Raw genomic sequence first — 22782 nt, 5'->3', positions numbered from 1 at the left:
TGATCTAAAACCAACATGAGGGCAAGGAAAAACTCAACCTTAACATGAGGAAAATGAAGAAACCTTGAGAAGGGACCCCACATGAGGTAATCCCCCTTCCAGGATGACCAGGCTTCGAAAGATGTGCAAAACAAACAATACACGGACGGATATTGTCTACATGAAATATAGGTCATTCATAAGCAATAGAATAGAAGTGTGTTTTAAGCTTGGATTTAAACATTTCCACTGAGGTTGCAGATCTAATCCCAGGGGGAAGAGCATTCCACAGCATCGGGGTCGAATGGAGAACACTCTCGAACCTGCGGATCTCTTCTTGGCTCTTGGGTTCACTGGTAGACCAGCATTTTCAGAGCGAATGTTAATGTGTAAGCAAAACCATCACAGAATTCATTTCCACTACATTTTATTTAACAACGAATCATCAAAACACACATTTAAAAGATTGATAATGACAATTTAAAAGTCTTTCTCCTTTTTATTTATATTTTTCTATTAAAGTGTTTAACTGAATACAGAAACTTTACTGTTAGATTTCATATCTATCATAAAATGAGTTAAAGCTTCTTTGAAATTCTACAAAAACACCAAAGAGCTATTTTCTATTTCATGCTTTTAATATTTCTTTAAAAAGCGCATATGTGGCTTTGATTTTTATTGAAATAGCATTAGAGTGGGTTTCTTCTGTGTTCTCTGGTTGATTAATGGTTGTCAGCAAATACTGCTACAGTGGGTGATTTGAGCATGGCGACTCCCAGTGAACATATATAAAACTCTTTGACTTATTTTTGTCTCGTGCTTTGCTCAACATTGTTTCACGGGCCACATTAAATGATGTGGTGGGCCCGCGGGCAAGGAGTTTGACCCAGTAACTTACGTTTTTTTTCTGAGTCGTCACACTTTGGTTAAAAAAATGACAGTTTTATACATATTAAAGAGTACTGATCTTGTAAATAAATATTGTAGGTAAAAGTATTTTTTTTGTCGGCTTCTGTATGTCTCAAATTGCAGTAATTTTCTTAATTCCTTCTCTTTCCTCACAAATGTACTTCACACCTGTCAACTTCCCCTGAATTGTATACGTTTTTCTGATTATTTCAAATTGTGTCCGCTGGATATAATTTTTGTACATGATCTTTTTAGAAAATACACTGTTATGTTTAATTCGGTGTAAATTTACTACTGCAAGTGGGGAAAGAGATAAAAATGGTACTGAAACAATTATTAGTGTTGTTTGTTCTGTATATAATAGAAACTTGTTTCCACGTGTTTTCTCTGTTTTTATTCCGCATAGTCTGTCTTGCTGTGATTAAATAGGTGCCAGGTCGTGTTTGTAAAGTGTATTATTGCTTGTTAAGGTTAAGGAGAATTGTTATTAATGAGAGGAGCAGATATGGTTCTTGTAATGCATTTTTCCCACAAATATTCTATTTAGGTCAATCACTTACACGTTAGCTTTCGAATTTTGTGAAAATACAGCGTCCAAAATCGATACAATGGAAACAATTCGTAAAATAATCCTATTTAAGCGAAGCAACAGCAGATTTGTTGAAGAAAACGCAGCGAGTTTGCGAAAAAGGTCGTGACAGCTGCTATTTCTGATTGTCTTTGAATGCAACGTTAGTGTTGGCTGAAACGCGCGCCTGTTGTGTGCATCTGTCTAGAGAAAATTAATATCTAGGAAGAAAACGATTTAATTGTTTTTTATTTGCTTGTTTTTGCTTTTAAGTGTAATACAAGTTTTTTTTTCTTCCTCATATTGATTCTAGTGTTATTGGTTTAATAGTGCTCCTTAGTATGAAGCACATTGGATTCAATCAATGAGAATACATTCATTTTTAAAAAGAAAATTAGGATCAGAAGTGTAATTATAATTAAAATGGTCTTTATTGTCAAGGTAGCAACATTGATTACAACGAGATTAGAAATGGCACTCCTGGATAAACATCAATTAAAGACTTGAAAGAGAGAAATGAGATAAAAAGATAAATAGGCAAACATTTTCAAAGTAGTGGATTGCCCTAAATTGTAAATGTAATGCAACATTTGTGCAATAACATTTAGCAGAAACTACATTCCACTACGTGTATCCTAAGGAAATGAATTTCAAACTATTACTCACACTTTGCGAAGTTTTATTTGCTCCCGTCACTGTCATCCAGGATCAAAGTTTGGTCCGGACAGTTTCTATTTGGCCCACAGACTGCGAGTTTCCCACCATCCCCCTTAAAATGACACGTGTCTCCCAGTCCAGGTGCTATACTGAGACCTCCAACCCACATTCCAGTCTGCAGAATAATGCATAAGCAAAAGCAACATTTTATGGTCCGAACAGAAAAAAAGTTAGCCTAAATGTTAGCATAAACACATGTAATTTTCTTTACAGACGCATACGTGTGCAGCAAAGTTATTCCTGACCTACATATGATATGACGTTATATCACTGACACAGTGCAAATGAAAAGAGCATGTGTCACAAGGCCTGCTCTATAAAAAGCTAGGAAAATAGATTTATGAATTTTATCAATTAAAGAGAAAAAGCTACACACATTTTTTTTCCATGTGCTCAAAAACGGACATTGAAATTGTCCAAAGGTGTGAATGCTTGTCTGTTATATGTACCTATTCACTATTACGTAACGTGTGATCGGTCGCTTTCACCTCTCACCCAAAAGCTAGCAAAGGTAGCCTACTTCTTTTTAAATAGATTAGTTTCGTCAAATTGGTTTTGAAACGACCACAATGAGGTCCTTGTTTTAACACTTCATTTGTTATTTAGTTTGGAAGTATTACTGTAGTTTTTTTTTTATTTTTTTATTTCTCAAGTTAGATTTTTATTAAAGTTCTGCAGTTTTTTGTTGTTACTATAGTTTTTTTTTGAACTAACTTTGAAGTAATTTCAACATAGTATTTCCATAGTAGTATTTTTGTTGTACAGTGGAACCTCTGTTCTCGACCATAATCCGTTCCATAACCCTGTTTGAAAACCGATTTGTTTGATCACCGAAATCATTTTTCCTATTAAAAATAATGTAAATCGTTTTAATCCGTTCCAACACCCTGAATGTTTACCTTGAATGTTTAACGTAAAGCTAACCCAGGCTAGTCGTACGTCCGCGTTATCGTAATCTTCCGTACGAAAGATTACGCTAACATGGACGTGTCAAAATAAAAAAATCAGGTCGTTGACAAGTCATTTAGCACCCAGGTCTCCACAACAAGTGGTGAGCGGTTCATTGGAAAGGGGGCTCCGTTCCAACACCCTCAATGTTGGGCTCCGTTCCACACCCTGAATGTTTACCTGAATGTTCTACGTAAACATAATGCTAACCCAGGCTAATCGTACGTTCGCGTTATTGTAATCTTCCCTACGAAACATTACGCTAACATGAACGTGTAAAAATAAAAAAAAGGATAAAGAAAAGAATAATGAATAGGATTTCTTACCTTTGTGGTGGTCAGCAGAAGGCGCAGGTGGACGGTCGGGTATTCCCTAGCAAGATCAGCACACCTTCTTCATATTTTGCTATTATTTCTTTCTTAAATGCAATAGTTGTACGCACTACTCTTCTTTTTTCACCTGTAGCAACTTTGCTGCTTGCACTGACTTTCTTCTGAGGCATAATTAGGGGCTAAAACACTTCGTACACCTATATTAAAATCGAAAGCAACCGAACAGCGAAGCAAGATTTTCTCGAAATTTTTGGTCGGACTCCGATTTGTTCGAACTGAGAGGCGTTCGAAAACCGAGGTTCCGCTGTATTTCGAAAGTCGATTTTGTTGTTGCATATCTGTAGTATTTTTGTAGTGTGTTTGTATTATTACAGACACCACTGTTTTCCAGTCTTACTCTGGTTTGTGAGGTTTGTTTTTTGTTTCCGACAGTTTTTTTGTTGTTCTTAGTTACTTTTCCCCTGTGTTTTGTAATTAAAAATCCTTTTCTGAGAACTCAGCCTCCGCTTTTGCTCCCTTGCATTTGTGTCCACCACCTATCATGACAGCTGTTTTCTAATTGTATTGCCCATGCACTGCTAAAACTTTAGTTCAGATTTCTTTTTTTATTCATTCCAAAATTTATATAAATAAACATGTCTTGACAGTAGTTTTATTATAATAGTATTTTTATAGTATTACTGAAGTATTATTTTTTTAGTATTTTTTACTATATCTGTTGTTTTTTGTAGTATACCCTTTTAAGAGTGTTTGTTTTATATTTGTAGTATTTACAGTCTTACTGTAGTTTTATTTTTGTACTATTTTTGTAGTATTTCTGAAGTAATTTTTACAAAGTATTTTCATATTAGTATTTTTTTTGTATGTCGAAAGTCGATTTTTTTGTTATAGTATTTTTGTCATATTTTTATAGTATTACAGTAGTTTTCTTATTGTAGTATTTTTGTAGTACTACTTATTACAAAGTATTTTCATATTAGTATTTTTGTTGTATTTCAAAAGTCTTTTTGTTGTTGTTGTATATCAGTAGTATTTTTGGAGTATTACAGTAGTTTTATGATTGCAGTATTTTCGTAGTACTACTTTAAGATTATTATCTTTTGTATTTTTGGACTATCGCTGTTGTATTTTGTGGTATTTCCATATAAAAATGTTGTATAACTGTAGTATTTCTGTAGTATTTTTCTAGTACAAAGTTACTATAGTTTTATTTTTATAGTATTTTTGTGATATTTCCATCGGATATGTTTTGTGATTTCCAGTATTTCTGTTGTAAACCTCTTGTTGTAGTATTTTTGTAGTAATATTTCTCTAGTAGTTTTTTTATATTATAGAAATAAATATTGTTATTTTTTTAGTATTTCAGTAGAAGTATAATTGATGTATTTCCAAAGCAGTATTTTAGTAGTATTTCTGTAGAATTTTTGTAGTATTTCTGTCGTAGTACTTTTGGAGTAAATAATTCTTTAGTAGTATTGATTTGATATATGAGGTCCCTGTTTTTAAGCACTATTTGATACATTTAATTTTGTAGTTATTGTGTAGTATTTTTGTTGTATTTCTGTCGAAGTATTTTTGAGTGGACACACATAGTGACAATGGTGGCACCAAAAAAAAGTTAACCACTCTTGGCGGCCCCCTTTTGGTTGCGGGGGCCCTAAGCAGCCGCTTAGCTCGCTTATGCCCTGGGTAAGGACCCAAAAGTGGGTCACGTACCCTTTTTCAGTGGGTCCTGAGCTTTTTACTTGGCAAAATAATTCTAGGAAGATGAGAAAAAAACCCAGGGTCAATTACACTCCCTAACGGTATATGGCGATAATGCTCTGCTCTATCTCATCTACCTCTTCTGTCAGTTGGCTTGTTTGAGAGAGACCACATCTCATTTTATTGTGATTTTGTAGGTTGTATTACCCTTTATCTGCACATGGTAATGGGTCCCAATAAAGTTACTGATAAGGGAAAGGAAAAGTGGAAAACAGTGAAAACAACAATTGATCCGACAAATCAAGAATTGCGAAATACAAAAATGGTGTATGAGTCTCTTCCATTGAAGCACTCCTGGAAAGTACAGTAAATGGTTTGAAAATGTTGTGTTTTAAGGTTCTTATCATTATACTAATCTTTATTAACGATCTAATCAAATCATTAACAATGTTTATTAATATTCAGAATTTCTTAGAGTATGTGGCTATTTTAATGCAGTTTTAGGGGGTCCTTTACATGCGATGTAGGCTTATAGGCGAGAGTATTTATGGTTTTGCTGGTCACTGGGAATATATTCTACTATCTCTGCTTTGAACTACACTCACCCTTTAATGGATAGATTTGAGAAGTGGAATATTTTTCTTGATGTGGCTGGCAGCAAATGATTATGGTGGAATGGTGTGTCCCGAAGTCAGAGCAGTTGAGAACCAATGCTATATAGGACTATTTGACACCATATTTTTAAAAATTTACTTCGTAATTTCCCATATGGTTTATGGTGCGAGGTACATTGATTAATAGACTATGACACATGATAAGAAATGTGGAAAGTGTCGAATTAATGAATGGTAGCAATCAAAAGCTGAAATTTACGACCATTTTTAAACGCGTCAATCTTACTATCAGTCAACGAGTCAGATTTAAAGAAACATTCATCAATTTTTAAAAACGTTTTTTTCCCAAAACACCTCTCTGAAGCTCTGGTTTCGGGTTTGCTTTTTATTGTGACGGAAGAACGGCAAAAATATTGATCGAGTACAAAGCGATACGGAAGTACCAAGTATCATATTGGGTCTATTCTTTTTTGGACAATTGGAAAACTGTGAATATAAAAAAAAGAATAATGGAATTCTGAGATAAAGGTAATTCTTTTTAAATTGCCTACGAGAATTTTACCAACAAAAAAGTACAAATGACTAATCCCGAGTCGAGTATTGATATCAGTATTGGCCTGAAAGTAACAGGAGCGACTTTTATAGAAAATGAATTGGTCTTTAAAAAACGATTACAATGAGAGATGCTCCATATCTCCACTGATACCAATACCATACTCAAATCTAGTATGAGTAGTCATCGATACCAATACCCCATGCCAATACTACAAGTACATAAAATCCCTTATCCTTTTCTACAGTAAATATCTTTAAATACCAAAAACATATAACCACTATTTCTGCATTTATTAACCAGCAGATTTACCATTCCTTCAATTTCAGGTTCCTGATTGTTAAATGCTGATACTGGAAGTGATACTGGTATCAGCTACCGTCACGAGTACTGATACCTGGTGTCCCAACTACAATTTCAATGAATTTTAGAACATCCATTGTTATTATTAATAGTGGGCTCAATTTGTGAGGCAAAAACAGATTGCTTCCTGATTGTGCTCTGGACTATGCCAGGCATCTTAAATTGGTTTGGCTCATTTTAGATTTGAAGATCAGAAAACGCAGCTCGTGTTGAATTCTCAGTAATCCTCAGGGATGCAAAACTTTCTCATGTTTTTTAAAGTTTCTTTGAACATCCAGTGAACAATTGCCACCTTAAATGAACCCTGGCACCAACCTTGCTGTGATATTTCACTTAAATATGCAGTGTTTCCACTCCCGTCCATTAGAAGGAGACACCGAGTCTCAGTCTGAGATGATGTCATTATGAAAAAAGAAGAACAAAGAGGTGTTTTAAGACTGCCAAGGTTAAAGATTACATGTGTTATTGATGGTTCCTAATCACGTGGCAACATTCGGGTACAATAGTAGCGGCGGCCATGCTGGTTTGGTGTAATTTGGTGAGTTTACCTCATTATTATTATGATTTACATTCGAAATATGGCGATGAAAGCTGTCGTGTGGCTGTCATTAAATATTCCGGGCTTGTTTACGACAACAAATCTTCACTGATGTACAAACAAGACCCATTACTCGCTGGGGCAGGGGCCCGGGAACCTGTCTGACCTAAAGAGCCATAATAGCCAATTAAGACAGAGTTCGACAAAACCGCCAAACTCGCTCTCCAGACAGAAGCTATTTCTCTGGCACATTTTGTTTCACTGTGTGAAGTTTGATAAAATCAGCCTGGGTCCCATTTTAATAGAAATATACCACTTAAAATTTGTCTCCCCCCCGTAGTAAGTTAAGAGTGTTGAGGCTCATTTTGACTGACATTTTTGTCCTAAATAATGGTTTAAAAACAAAGTGCAAGCAAAGTTGTTTTGTAAAAATGTCAAAAAATTCTGCAAACAAGGATACCAACGTGCAGTATTTACCTTCAGTGCCGAAAGTGCTGGGCGGGTAAAAAGAGCGCGTGCGCCATGTGTATAGCTCCACCCATTCCTACTGGTCACCCAAGCAAATTGCACTTTTGGGTAAAAGTGTGTAAAAGTTTGTTTTTGGTTAAGGTTTGTTATGTGGCTTTTCATCATAAAGTGTCTAAACATTGAACATAGATTGTTTAATGAGCTTCCATATAAAGGATTATTTAGCGATTTAAAGCCAAAACGGGGTCTGTCACAATGGCACCTTGACCGTAAACTGTAGTTAAAATTGTGTCCTAGACCAGAGGTGTCATAGTCATTTTAACTCGGGGGCCACACGATAGAACAATCATGCTGTCGGGGGGGCGGACTAGTAGATTAGAGAGAAAGAAAAAGAGAGATAAAGAAATAAGAGAAAGAGGGAGGGAAAAGGAGAGAGGGCAGGACAAAGAAAGAAAAAGAGAGGGAGGGAGAGAGCGAAGGAAACAAAAGATTAAAAGTCGTGAGAGAGGGGGAAAAGAAAGGGAGAGAAAGAAAAATCCAAAGAGAAATAGAAAAACATAAGGAGAGAAAAGAGAAAAGAAAGCGTAAAGGGTATAAAGAGAGAAAGAGAAAAGAGAGAAAAGGAAAAAGGAAGTTAGAGCAAAAGAGGTTAAAAGACACAGAGAGAGAAAGACAAAGAGCAACAAAGGAAGAGAAAAAGAGACAGAGAGAGTGAAAGAGACTGTGGGAGAAAAGGGGTGAAAAAGAAAGAGAAAGAGAGAGACAGAGGGAGAGAGAAAATAAATACAAGTACAGTGTCTTTGTGAGAGGCACCTGGCTTTGGTTGACATATTTCAACCTGCAGCTTGTTTTTCTCTTGCGCTTCTCTGAGTGTTGTCTCGCGGGCCTGATCTGGCCCGCGGGCCACCTGTTTGACACCTTTGTACTAGACCGAACTGAATTGAATTGAATTCAGTATTGACTTGGCTTCGCATCTGCGGCTATCCGCTTGACATATACTATGCGCTATTCATGAAATAATTGTTCTATTTTCTCTCCGAGCCATATGTACTCATGAAAAGAGCCATATATGGCTTGTGAGGGATAGTTTCCCCAACCCCCTTCGCTAGAGAAAAGCATGCAATGTAGGGGTTAGGGTTGAAATTATGCGATCTCTTTCAGCCGGAAAACGGCACACTATCATCAGCAAGGCGTTTTGGGGGGTTACATTGCGTTAATTCGAAACCTATCTCTTTCCTCCTCTCACAGGATGAATAAAATACAATAGTTGGTTTCACCAAGTTGTAGCCCCAGGTCATCCGTTTTATGGGGAATGGATATGGTGTTTGTAAGATACAGGCCAGGCAGAGGTGTCTTGTGAGAGTTGTTACGTAGCCGAAGCAATAGCTTTTGCTTCCTTTCTCAACGCCGCCTCCGTGTCTTAACGGACCCGATAACAATCCACGTAGCACCTGGTAGTTTTGCCAATTTGTCAGTGGTGTTGTATCGATGTCGGTAGCCGATGTCCAACAGCTCCTGTCGGGTGTAGTGGTGTAAATCGATGTATGGGTGGATGAAGTCCAAAGATAAGCGTATACTGTAGGTACACAAAAAAACATTGAATGGTAGAGCCAAGACCCACTGCGTCCGTGCACGCTGCCATGTTGGATTCATTTTAATCAATACTTAGAAATAATCTTAAAAGTCACAACAACAAAAAAAAACTTACATTAGGTATTTCAAAACTTTTCAGAAAGTGGGCCAGATTTGATTAACTAAAAATATGAGAGGGGAGACTATTCACCTGGCATTCTCTGAAGTCTTTGACAAATTCACCCTCCGTGCAAGGTTTTTAGTGCATGGAGATCAGAGATCGTAGCTCGCCTTTGTAGCATTTTCATTTGACCTGCAGGATCTTGTGAAATAACCGCTGCTGTGCCGTCAAAACCGTTTCCAGTTGCTTCACCTTTTCACAGTGTTCGTTTCTAGTTAGCTTTTTGTAGTAAGTCAGTGCCTCTTAATTCAATACATTTTTTCAAAACATCCACTGTGTCTTAGCAAATAAGGCAGATGCCGTCGTTCAGATTTCGGTGAAAAATACTCCAATTTCTGCTTGACTGGAAGCAGCGGCCCTCGCAGTCAGCTTTCCTTTTTCTATTTACAGTTACCATGTCGGAAATGGGTTGGGCTAAAATTCTTACAGAAAGCCAAGCTATCATCTGGTGAAATTGTGAATTTTTTATGGTACAAATTTATTTTATACTGTGGGATCCGAGGGACTCAACCATCATTATATTTTTGGTGTGTTTAAAGACTGTAGGAAAAGTCTGAGGTTTAAATTCTGGTTGACTCAGACAACTAGTTTCCAACTAGTAGGTGAGTAAAGCCATTCCTGATTTGGAACTAGTTCGCTTTTCCTAATCTGAATAGAAACAAAGCAGTGGTCTTTCACCGCCTGTCAGGGAGCAGTTTGCGAAATGTGGCCCCAGGGTGGTATATTTAACCCTGCCCAGGCAACTCCCCCCTCCCTCCCTCAACATCCTCGATGACTCCTTGACTTCCTGGATGGGGTTGGGGGGTGGTCACACAAGAGGAGGTGTGCGTGCAGGGGCCCGGCTGGGGCCCGACTGGGGCCCGCCTAACCTTTCCTCCACATTCCCAAACTGAAGTTGAGGCGGACTTCCCCACTGTGGAGTCGCGATGTGTCCTTGATGGATGAAAAGGCTTTATGAGCCGGCTCTTCTGAGTGAACAAAGGGAGCCGGTTGCACACCAACTAGGAGTCAATATGCATTTTTTATGGATTCACTTGTTTACTTTCAATTTGTTGAGTGTATGAGCGGTTAAAATGGTTTTATATTTTATTGTTTTTTTAGATTTATAAATACTTTATTGTCATTTTATATTTTGAAAGGGATAATGAGTTTCAAGATTAGCTTATTTTTTTTGAAATGTTACGTTTATTCTTGCATTTCATGTTTTTTTTTATCGTTGCACTGAAAAATAAATAGCTTCAATTGACATTTTGTCTTGTCTTGTATGTTTTTCAGAAATGGAGTTCCTTGACTTTAAACTACACACTGGGTGTGTAGTATTCGACCACGAGACAGCACTGTATTGTCAAATATGGAGGAAAACCAGTGCCAAGAGCGCAGTGTTGCAGCAAGATGCCAAACAAACACGGCGGTGACTTTGAGGTAGGGATTCCACTGTGCAAATGAAATACAAATTTCTCAACCTATGATTAACATTGGTATGATAATTCATGTATTTCCCCTAGTATTCAAATCAATGTTTTTTTTTTTTACTAAATATACCACTAGGAGTCAGTAAATATTACACACTGTTCCTTTAAAGTTGGTTTGTATAAAAATGTTTCAAGTTGATATGAGTTAAATGTTCGGCATGGAGGGGAAGAAATAAATGTTATTATAATTTGGTGGCAGAACAGATAAAAAAGCATTAATTCATTTCATGCATAATGTTATATGATTATTGGTAATATACTGATTAAAGGGACGCCCTTTTTGCTTGATTGTTCCTTTTTCTTCCTTTGTTTTTTGTACCTATTTTTTCTCCTCTTTTATCTTTGTTTGTTCTTTTCTTTTTCTCTTTTGCCCTTTTTTCTTTTTCTTTTTCTTCTTTTGTTTTCTTTTTTTCTTAGCTTTTTTCTTTTTTTTTTTATTCTTGGCGTTCTTTGTCTCTTTTTTTCCTTTTATTTTTCCTTTTTTTGTTTATTTTTCCCAGCTTTTCACCTCCTTTTTCTTAGCTTTCTATTTCTTTTATTTATTTTTATCTTCATCTTTTTCCCCACCTTTTCACTTGTTTTCTCTTGCTTATAATTTTCCTCCATTTTTCCATGTTAGCATCTTCTTTTATTTCTTTCCCTAGCTTTTTAATTTTTCCCCCTAACTTTTTTTCTCCTGTTTAATTTTCCTTTTTTTCCTTTTCAATTTTTCATTTTTTCTTTTTTTTTTGATATAACATATATATTTTTAAGTAATTTCGTTCATGCTGTGACAAAATCGTTGGTAATATATATAGATTAAAGCAATTTAACCAATCTGAAGAGCCCCTTGGGAGCCGAAAGAGCCGGCTCTCTAAAAAAAGAGGCGAAATTCCCGTCACTCGTGGGTCGGCAGCGGTGCTGGCCGTCGCACGTTTACTCTAGCGGGCCAATACCCCCCAACCCCCCCCCCCCCCCCTTGCCTGCCCGCCGACCGCCCGCCGACCCTGCATTGCATGCACATTGCACTCCTCCCTCGCTCGCTCCTCCCATTCCTCTGCAATGCCACACGTTGCCCTCATTGCACCCGACATCATGCATGCACTGGACGTGCGCGCGCGCGCATGCGCAGTCTGCAGCGGCAAAAGCCGCAAAACAACTACTGCTGCCGCAACGTTAATTCAACAATGACGTCATGGGTAGAAAAACATAAACGCTTCTCACCAATGCTTCCTTTTTATGGGTTAGAACTTGGGTCCGGATCCAGGCTTTGTTTTTAAGTAAGACAATATTGATGCGGCCAGGCCCACTAATAACATTTGTAATGAAACCAATAATAATAATGATAAGCCTTTGGACCACTAGGGATAAAATAACAAGGTAAAAAGTCGTTATCTTACTATTTTTACTCATGGTACCACATTGTCTTGCCTATTTTATCTTGAAGGCACACGTGATTAGTCAGTCGGTTCACGTTTTTTTTATTTGGCTGAACTCATTCTCATAATGCTCCATTACGGAGTCACCTTGTAATAAACAGAGGCAGGGGTTCTGGAAATAAGGATGGAATTTAATAACTAAAACAGGAACAAAATAAAAAACAAACAAGGGTTATAAAACAATGAATTGTCCAAAGAAAACCAAACCTAACATGATCCCACCAGAAACAAAGACCAAACCAAAAATGGAGATGCAATGAACAAAGTAACAAACAAGGTGTGATGTTTACGAATTAGATCTCTAAACAAAATCGAATCTCACAATGTCCAAACCAGGAACCCATCCATCCATTATCTGCACTGCTTATCCTCAGTAGGGTCGCGGGGGTGCTGGAGCCCATCCCAGCTATCTTCAGGCAGTGGGTAGGGGACACCCTGAAATGGTTGCCAGCCAATCTCAGGGCACACAGAGACAGACAACCAATCATACGCTAACTCACACCTAAGAACAACTTGGCGCCGTCAAATAACCCGTCATGCATGTTTAAAAATATCAACGCCAAATATTTAGCTTTGTTTTTCAGTACTATGCTTTACGATTTATCCTACCCCAAAAATTATAATCAGGGACAAAAATCAATCTTTTCTAAGCACAACACATTTATTCCCAAGCAATGTGAAAACAATGATTTTCATGTTTGCCGTCATATGTGTTCACAACATGTTCATTTTAACGGTTGAGTAAAAGCAGCTTTACACCTGAACCCATGCACCACAAACATCGCAAAAGTAAACAAACTCAAGTGGGCGTATTGGATCAAAATATGCTTGTATAAATTGTCATACTGCTTTGAAATTAAAAAAAATGAAATAGTAAACAAAAGTTGTGAGCGGGCAATAACATCGGATCAAACTACTCAGATGGGCCTCTTGGAACTGAGGAAATACAGTACTGCAAAATATTGTCTTTAACATGAAACCAAATTGGACGTCAGATCGTTTAAACCTTTACTGCTCTCTAGCGGCAGGAAGGAGCATTTGGTTTGTATTTATCTCCCAAAAATCATAACTTTGGCTAAAAATGAGCTAGAGACTTACCTTTGGTTGTTCAAATACTTAGAAATTTACAGCAGGCTGGATTTAATCATCCAACGGGCCGGATCTGGCCCGCGGTCCGTACATTTGACATGCCTGCCTTGGATTAGATAGATAGATAGATAGATAGATAGATAGATACTTTATTCATCCCCTAAGGGAAATTCACATTTCCAGCAGCATCCCTGAGCTGAGAACAATACAATAATAAAGCCAAAAGAATACAATATACAGATACCCAGTGTGACGTGCAAATGCCCACTTTAGCATGTTATATAGAGTAACTAAATAGTGCTACACAGAACACATAATGCAGTAAGATTCGGTAATATCCAATGTAGGTGGTGTGGTTTAATGTGGGCCTTTACTCTGCCGGGTGGAGTTAAAGAGCCTCATGGCATGAGGAAGAAAAGATCTCTTCAGTCTGTCCGTAGTACAAGACAGTGACAGCAGTCTGTCACTGAAACTGCTCTTACCACTTGTCTCCCCTTTAAAATCCCTACAGATTAAAAAAATATATACATTTTTTTCCAAAGTTAAACAACAACCAAATTATCTCAATTTAAGAGTAGTATTTTAGTCTAGGGCTGCTTTATTTTGAAACAAGCCTTTTTGTTTTTGACAATTTGGATATGATTTGTATTCCACGCAATGAGGTCTACCATTTATTATCGTCAAAACGTTTGCAAATGCGTGAAATCAAGATTGATAGTTTTCTTATTATTTTCAAAATAATCATTTTGACGTTTTCATACGGTTATTATTTTTAATCATTCACGTGTTTTTAAGCCCTTTGAGTTGGATTTTGTCTGAAAAAAGCTGTACAAATACACAAACAAATAATTTGTTTTGATTTTTATAAATGGACCAGCTCTCATAGCTTGAGCCTACAGAAGATTGGATTCGGCTGCTTGGAGTGGTTGATGTTCGGGACCTGTGGCACTTAATTTGGCCGCCATAGGGTGTTAGAGACCCTACAAAAGCAGATCCCACGTAAGCAAATGTTCATTGATATTGTAGGTATTTGTTCAGGGTGTCTTGACACGGAACCTAGCTAAAGACACTCGCGGAGGAATAAAGTACAACTGTGTATGTTTTCACAAAAATCGGTTCAGCCGTTTTGGAGCCTATAAGTCACATATAAAAACGCATGTGCACACATACCCACGTACAATTTATATTTAATGTATTTCGTTATTTTACATAATAGTTTGCTTCATTTATTGTTAAAAACATAAAAAAACATGACGTTTATCTTGTAACAACGTGAACTGTGATTATTTTGGAATGATCATTTTGACGTTTTTACACGTTTTTATGTGTTGACCTTTGTGTTTTTGTATTAAGGTTGCCATTTATTGTTATTGGGTAGAAGGGAAACGGGAGGGGGATTTCTTTTGTATATTGAATGTTTTTATATCATTTTTATATCATACTTTGACTTGCATTGCATTAAAAGTGCTATAAAAATCAGTTTAGATTTGATCAAAATATCAAATATGATGTCAAAACGTGAATCTTATTGTTAAAATCCTCCCAGCGTGGCTCTTATTTATCCCCCAACTTCCGTAAACAAAGAACAAAGACCACCACCCACTGAAATCTTTAAGTAAGCAGCGGCAATGACGTCATCCCGGCTTTGTGGAGCTCAGCAGACGTGGCCCCTCCCCCCCGCGTGAGCAACAACAACAACACATTCCGCCACAATCTGCCGCTTCCTGATTGGTCAGCGGGAAGCACTCAAGCCAATCTGCTGCTAGGAGACACTGATTGCCATCCCGCTTGCTGGATGGCTGTCTGTTGTCATGGCGACCTGTGGAGCAGGAGGCAGGGTTGCCGGGCGCCCGGTGGTAAACACCTCTCCTCCCCCCACCCTACAGAGTATGATGCTGGTGCGTTTGAGGACTGAAAAAAGTGTAGGATAGTTATAGTTTGTGTTATATACCTGTCAACTTTAATCAGTTGCTCTCGTTAATAACGATCGCAATTCCCCTGATTAAACGATAAAAGACCTTCCAAACACAACACTGCACCTATTTACTCACAGCAAGACAGACTATGTAGAATAAAAACAGAGTATTTGTGTAAACTAGTTTATTTACTTAGTAAACTACACAAACAATTCTTGCAGCATCTTTTTAGTACGTAAATACTAGCACAGGAATACTACAAGAATATTACAGTAATACTACAAAAATCCAACTACGGAAATAGCCAAGATAATAATGCAGATATACTAAAAGAGAACTACAACAATACTACTACAATAATACCCTAAAATCCTACTACAAAAATTGACAAATAATATTAGAAACGTCCCATTACAGAAATACAACAAAATACATCTTTGGATTACAAAAATGTAACAAAAATCCTACTACAAATAACTACAGCAGGAATACTACATGAATACTACTGCGGAAATAGTACCAACAATACTAAAAAAAAATCCAACTACAAATGTACTACGGCAGAAATACTACGGAAATACCGCAAAAAAACACAATAATAAAATGTACTACAGAAATACTACATCAGTATTACTATAAGAATAAACTAACATCTAAACTAACTATTGCAATTTTTCTTATCAAGCTTTACTAAGACTAAGCGGCACCTATTTACTCACAGCAAGACAGAATATGTAGAATAAAAGCGGAATATTTGTGTCGAAAAAAGTTTATTTACTTAGTAAACAACAAAAAATTCTCGCAGCAACTACAATACTACAAACATTCTTTAACAGAAATATTGAAAAAATACTACAGAAATCCTTTAAAATTCCTACTACAAATATACTACTGCAGAAATACTACAATAATACTACAGAAATACATAAAAAATACAATAAAAATGGACTACAGTAATACTACATCACTATTACCACAAAAATATGCTAACATCTACATGATGTATTTCAATTTCTCTTATTAAGCTTTACTAAGACTAAGCGGCACCTATTTACTCACAGCAAGACAGACTATGTAGAATAAAAGCAGAATATTTGTGTCAATGAGTTTATTTACTTAATAAACAACAAACAATTCTTGCAGCATCGACAATCCTACAAAAATTCTTTAACAGAAATACTATATTTTTGCTCCTCCGCCCCGGCCATCGACCTGTTTTACCGCTGTCTAGGACTACCCTCGCTCGACACAAAAGTGCCACTTCCGCATGTCTGCTATCTGCTACCCGTGACCGACGATCATCGGATCGTAGATGCAAGTCCTGTTCTCCTTCTTAACAAAAACTGAGTAAAACGAACGCAATTGGGTCCCGTCTCTGTTCCTGGTCTGTGACAGAAAGGACATTTTAATGTCTTACTGCGTACCAACTTCCTGGACCAGACCGAGTCTTCGGACTTTAAAAATATAGAGCTGCATAGATGCAACTTAGTTGAGTGTGTACATGTATTAGAAAGTTTCAAAATAATGATAAAACAGAGTACTCTGGGTCGGTCTGATCAGGAGATTGTTCTAACAGTCAAAAGGCATGTGAAAATGTTTCTCCCCCTGTCTTCTAGTAAAAAGGCGTGGATTTGAAAAAACAGAAAATGAAACTTTACAGGCTCTGGGAACTTACAGAATGGATCTCAATGAACAAAAGACTTTTGTTAAAACTGCAGCTGGATTTTGAAGGTTATTTGATTAGGCTGACGCATTGGAAGACCTTTGCTGGAAAAGTACTGATATGAAAGGATGCAGTAAGTAAACACTTCATTCAAATGTATGGCGGAACATACGTGCATTTATAAGAACTAAATAAGTAATGTTACTATTGAAGTAGTGCTGTGATGATTAAATAATAAACTTGATATAGCTGGAAAACTGTTATGTGACAACAGACTCAGTGACCTATTTTAATCATCTAACACATTGCTTTCAAAGGCTCATATGTGATAGGTGGGACCAAAATCAGTATTGGTAGGATGTTTTCGACGGGTAGGAAGGAATTTCAGAACACCGGCTCCTGAAGTTCACCTCAAAGATCCATCCCATTGAACCGTTGCCTTCACAAAAGACACATGACTACTCTTGTGGGCTGAAAAGAAGAGTGGGATTGTTACTATATATGATCCATTTTTTTTTAGACATCACAAACTAAAGTCCTTTTTTCCTCCCTGCTGCTGTTTCAATTGCACACAGACAAAAAAAAAAGGAGTTTGTGTTATGTCACAACAAGCATGTCGGTTTCCTACCTCTCGGAGCGTTTACGTGAAAGTGACTCACCCGTAGACGACGTGTGGCGTCAAAAAAACAAACGAAAATAAATGGCAGTCGCAGTCAGTCTGACGCCGCTTGTAATTGCTGCAGGAAACGGTTGAGAACTCATTTGGATGACATCGATAATATATTTGCATTCAAAGGTGAGCAGACTGAAGTCTAAAGCTGCAACACAAAGACTGTGTATAGTTTTGATTTTGACAAAATGTTTGTATATGAATAGTATACAGCAATCTGTCTGTCTATCTACCCACCCATCCACTTACCTACCTACATAGGTAGCACACACACCTACCCACCTCCCAACTTACCGACAACCTACCTGCCTAACTACCCATCTACCTAGCTACCTACTTACTGACAACCAGCCTGCCCCCCTACCTACCTACTGTACCTATCCACCCACCCACCTAACCAAATCCCTACCTATGTAAATTCCTAACTACCTAAATCCCTGCCTGCCTACCTACCTACCTACTGACCAACCAGCCTGCCTAGCTACATACCTACCCACACATCCACCTACCTACCTACCTACAGACACACCAACCTGCCCACCTAGCTAACTACCTACTCACTCACCTAGCGGAATCCCCGCCTGCCTCCCTACCTACCTACCTACCAGCCTACTGACCAACCAGCCTGCCTACCTACCTACCCACCTACCTACCTACCTACCTACCTACTGACCAACCAACTTGCTATCTACATACTCACCTACACATCCACCTACCTAACTATGTACCTACCTGCCTACTTACCTACAAACCTAATTGACCAACCAACCTGCCTAACTACATACCTACCTACACATCAACCTATAATTACTTACCTACCTACCCACACCCACCTACCAATCCAATCTCCATACCTACCTACTGACAAACCAGCCTGCCCACCTGTACATCTGCCCACCTACCCACCTACCTACTGACCAACCAGCTTGCAAGCTACATACTTCCCTACATATCCACCTACCTATGTACCTACCTGCCTACTTACCTACAAACCTAATTGACCAACCAGCTTGCCTAGCTACATACCTATCTACCTACTGTCCAACCGGCTTGGAAGCTACATACTTCCCTACACATCCACCTATGTACCTACCTGCCTACTTACCTACAAACCTAATTGATCAACCCCCTGCCTAGCTACATACCTACCTACACATCCACCAATACCTACTTACCTACCTACTTACCTATCCAATGTACATACCTAACTACTGACAAACTAGCTTGTTAGCTAAATACTTACCTACACACATACCTACCTATGTACCTACATGCCTACAAACCTACAAACCTAATTGACCAACCAGCCTGCCTAGCTACATACCTACCTACACATCCACAAATACTTACCTACTTACTTATCCCCCGCACCTACCTACCTACCTATCCAATCTACATACCTTCCTACTGACAAACCAGCCTGCCCACCTACCTACCTTACTACCCACCTACTATCCTCCACCTAACCCAACCACACAACCAGCTGCCCACCCATTTAACTAACCAACAGTACCTAACCAACCTATTCACCTACCTACCTACCTACCTACCTACCTACCTACCTACCTACCTACCTACCTACCTACCTACCGACCAACCAGCTTGCTAGCTACATACTTACCTACACATCCATCTACCTATGTACCTACGTGTCAAGAAACGGAACAGGACTGTCTTGAAACGGACCGGGAAGCAGGAAGTTGGAACTCATTTGCGTAGACGATCTGTCACTTTAATTGAGAAAGAAAAGTTGTCCAACACACAAACGGACCAAAAACAAAACAAAGCAGGCTCAAATGCAGGCAAAACTACAGACTAGGCATTTAACGGGATTAAACAGAATCTCTCAGGATGTTACACTTAAGTGCAACAAAGTCCAACGAGCACAACAAGAATAAACAGGTATCAAACAGGCACGAACAGGTTTTCAACAAGGGTAAACAACCATCTGGCACAGGGCAGTTCCACAAGGCGCGTTTAAGTACCCATAGGAGTAATTAGGGAATACAGGTCAGCCGGTGTCAAGGGGCGGGGCCAGCTGGGCGCCATGACAACCGTGCAGGACATGACACTACGTGCCTACTTACCTACAAACCTAATTGACCAATCAGCCTGCCTAGCTACATACCTACCTACACATCCACCAATACTTACTTACTTACCTACCTACCTATTTACTCCCCCCACACCCACCTACCTACCTACCTACGCAATCTACATACATACCTACTGACAAACCAGCCTGCCCACCTACCTACCTACCTACTATCCTCCACCTGACCCAACCACACAACCTGCTGCCCACCCATTTAACTACCTACAGTAACTACCAACCTATTTATCTACCTACCTACCTACCTACCTACCTACCTAACTACTGACCAACCAGCGTGCTAGCTACATACTTACCTACACATCCACCTACCTATGTACCTATGTGCCTACTTACCTACAAACCTAATTGACCAATCAGCCTGCCTAGCTACATACCTACCTACACATCCACCAATGCTTACTTACCTACCTACCTATTTACTCCCCCCACACCCACCTACCTACCTACTTACCTACCTACGCAATCTACATACATACCTACTGACAAACCAGCCTGCCCACCTACCTACCTACCTACCTACTATCCTCCACCTAACCCAACCACACAACCAGCTGCCCAACCATTTAACTACCTACAGTAACTACCAACCTATTTATCTACCTACCTACCTACCTACCTAACTACTGACCAACCAGCGTGCTAGCTACATACTTACCTACACATCCACCTACCTATGTACCTACGTGCCTACTTACCTACAAACCTAATTGACCAATCAGCCTGCCTAGCTACATACCTACCTACACATCCTCCAATACTTACTTACTTAGCTACCTACCTATTTACTCCCCCCACACCCACGTCTACCTACCTACCTACCTGCCTACCTACCTACCTACACAATCTACATACATACCTACTGACAAACCAGCCTGCCCACCTACCTACCTACCTACCTACTATCCTCCACCTAACCCAACCACACAACCAGCTGCCCAACCATTTAACTATCTACAGTAACTACCAACCTATTTATCTACCTACCTACCTAACTACTGACCAACCAGCGTGCTAGCTACATACTTACCTACACATCCACCTACCTATGTACCTATGTGCCTACTTACCTACAAACCTAATTGACCAATCAGCCTGCCTAGCTACATACCTACCTACACATCCACCAATACTTACTTACTTACCTACCTACCTATTTACTCCCCCCACACCCACGTCTACCTACCTACCTACGCAATCTACATACATACCTACTGACAAACCAGCCTGCCCACCTACCTACCTACCTACTATCCTCCACCTAACCCAACCACACAACCTGCTGCCCACCCTTTTAACTACCTACAGTAACTACCAACCTATTTATCTACCTACCCACATACCTACCTACATTTGCGCCAATATTTCAGTCACATCATGGCATTAGAGCAATCGAGGACACAATATTTTGAACCCATTCCAGCAGCCCTCCCCAGAATGAGTCCATTTTTGAATGTTGTTGTCCTTAGGGGGGGGTCAGGGATGAGGACAATCCCCACCCAAGCTTCTCAACAACATTCCGATACACACACTGCAGAAGATGCCACCTGATTTGAACTCAGACCCTCCAGACACGGAGCAGACGAGATCACCACTTTTTTTTTAATAACTAGACAAAAATAATCCCTGGATTTTGCACGGGAAATCGGAATATTCCGTATATTTATACATCTGAAATCTTTGCCGGTTCTGGAGCTGAGGAAGTGCGAGGTGAAACGAGGACAAACAAGGGAAGTTGGCGTCATGGCTGCAGGGAGAGAAAGAAAGGGAGAGAGTCAAAGACAGAGAGCAGATGGCTTCATCCTAGAGGGAGGAAAATTCTGCAACGAGAGGAGAGAAGAGGAGAGGGAAAATTGTTTTTTTTTTGATGCGGTTGTCGCGCGTAGCTGCCAAAATGATGTCCGAGTGAGACATCCTCCACAAATTAACCATCACGATAAGGTGTTATGCCGAGATGTACCTAAGAAATATAGCCAAACTCAACTATTTTTAAGAGCATAGAATTAGCTCGAGAGGTTTTCTTTTTCCTAGGGGGGCATGACGGAAAATATTTAAGACCGTCTCTAAAGGGACAGTGTGTTTTTTGACCACTACATGCTTCTGTATTGTTGTGCAGCCTAAAAAGCACAAAGATTAATACAAAATACAGAGACTCGACGTGACTAAACTGAACCATTTTTCTTGTATTTTTTTTTTTTATCCAGCCTTTTGCACGTTTTTTTTTACCCGTAGCAGCAAGATGACAAACATATGTCAGCCCCCTTTAGGTCAGGCTCACGTTATGTAAAATAAATGCAGATCTCTCGATGTAGAATGGTAAATGGTCTGCCTTTATAAAGCGCTTTTCAAGTCAATGGAGACCTCACCAAAGCGCTTTACAATGTGCTTCACACTTACCCATTCACAGACACACTCACACACCAATAGCAGCCATGCAGGAGCCAACCTGATTTGTTGGGGGCATTAGGGATTCAGTGTCTTGCCCAAGGACACTTCGACATATAACATGGAGGAGCCGGGAATCGAACCTGCGATCTCTTGATCACAAGATGAGCGCGCTACCTCCTATACGTTTTATTACCACTTCACAGTTCACGGATTCCTTAACTGCCGGAATCGATAAGGCACCACTTCCTGTGGTGTGTCTTGTGCATATACAGCCTGGCGGCCCCCGTCCCTCTCCATGCCGTTTTTTTAGGACAGAGGGTTGCTCCCCCATATGAAACAGATATTACTGGTTTCCATAGTTACCAGCAGTCGTGAAAGCCTTGTGATCTGTCCCAGATACAGCACTTTCATCATCTGGCCGCCGTTGGGTTTTCAGTGTAAGGCGCTGTTCAGAGATGAGCCAGACCTCAGCATTGATGGGCATATGTGTGTGACAATGCTGATACTAGATCCTAAATCACTAGGGGGCGCTGAATAACACACATTGTTACTCTAAATATAGAGCCATCAGTTTAATGTGCATATGTCTTTTATCTTTTTTTTTTTT

General features: G+C 39.0%; 1 long non-coding RNA gene across 2 annotated transcripts in view; it reads left to right on the top strand.

Annotated features, from left to right (window-relative positions):
- The window catches only part of LOC148351803 (uncharacterized), a 45771-nt gene that overhangs the window by 14165 nt on the left and 8824 nt on the right, over positions 1–22782 (top strand). For both annotated transcript variants that reach the window (XR_015852797.1, XR_015852798.1), the window contains one exon: positions 10722–10868. This is a non-coding gene — a long non-coding RNA (uncharacterized LOC148351803). The remainder of the gene's footprint in view (positions 1–10721; positions 10869–22782) is intronic.

The sequence above is a fragment of the Urocampus carinirostris genome, chromosome 15 (assembly GCF_059441175.1).
Source record: "Urocampus carinirostris isolate Australia breed hairy pipefish chromosome 15, RoL_Ucar_1.0, whole genome shotgun sequence".
In the NCBI taxonomy this organism is placed as follows: Eukaryota; Metazoa; Chordata; class Actinopteri; order Syngnathiformes; family Syngnathidae; genus Urocampus; species Urocampus carinirostris.
Note: the sequence above shows the minus strand (reverse complement) of the source record. Positions and strands in the feature narration are given on the sequence as shown.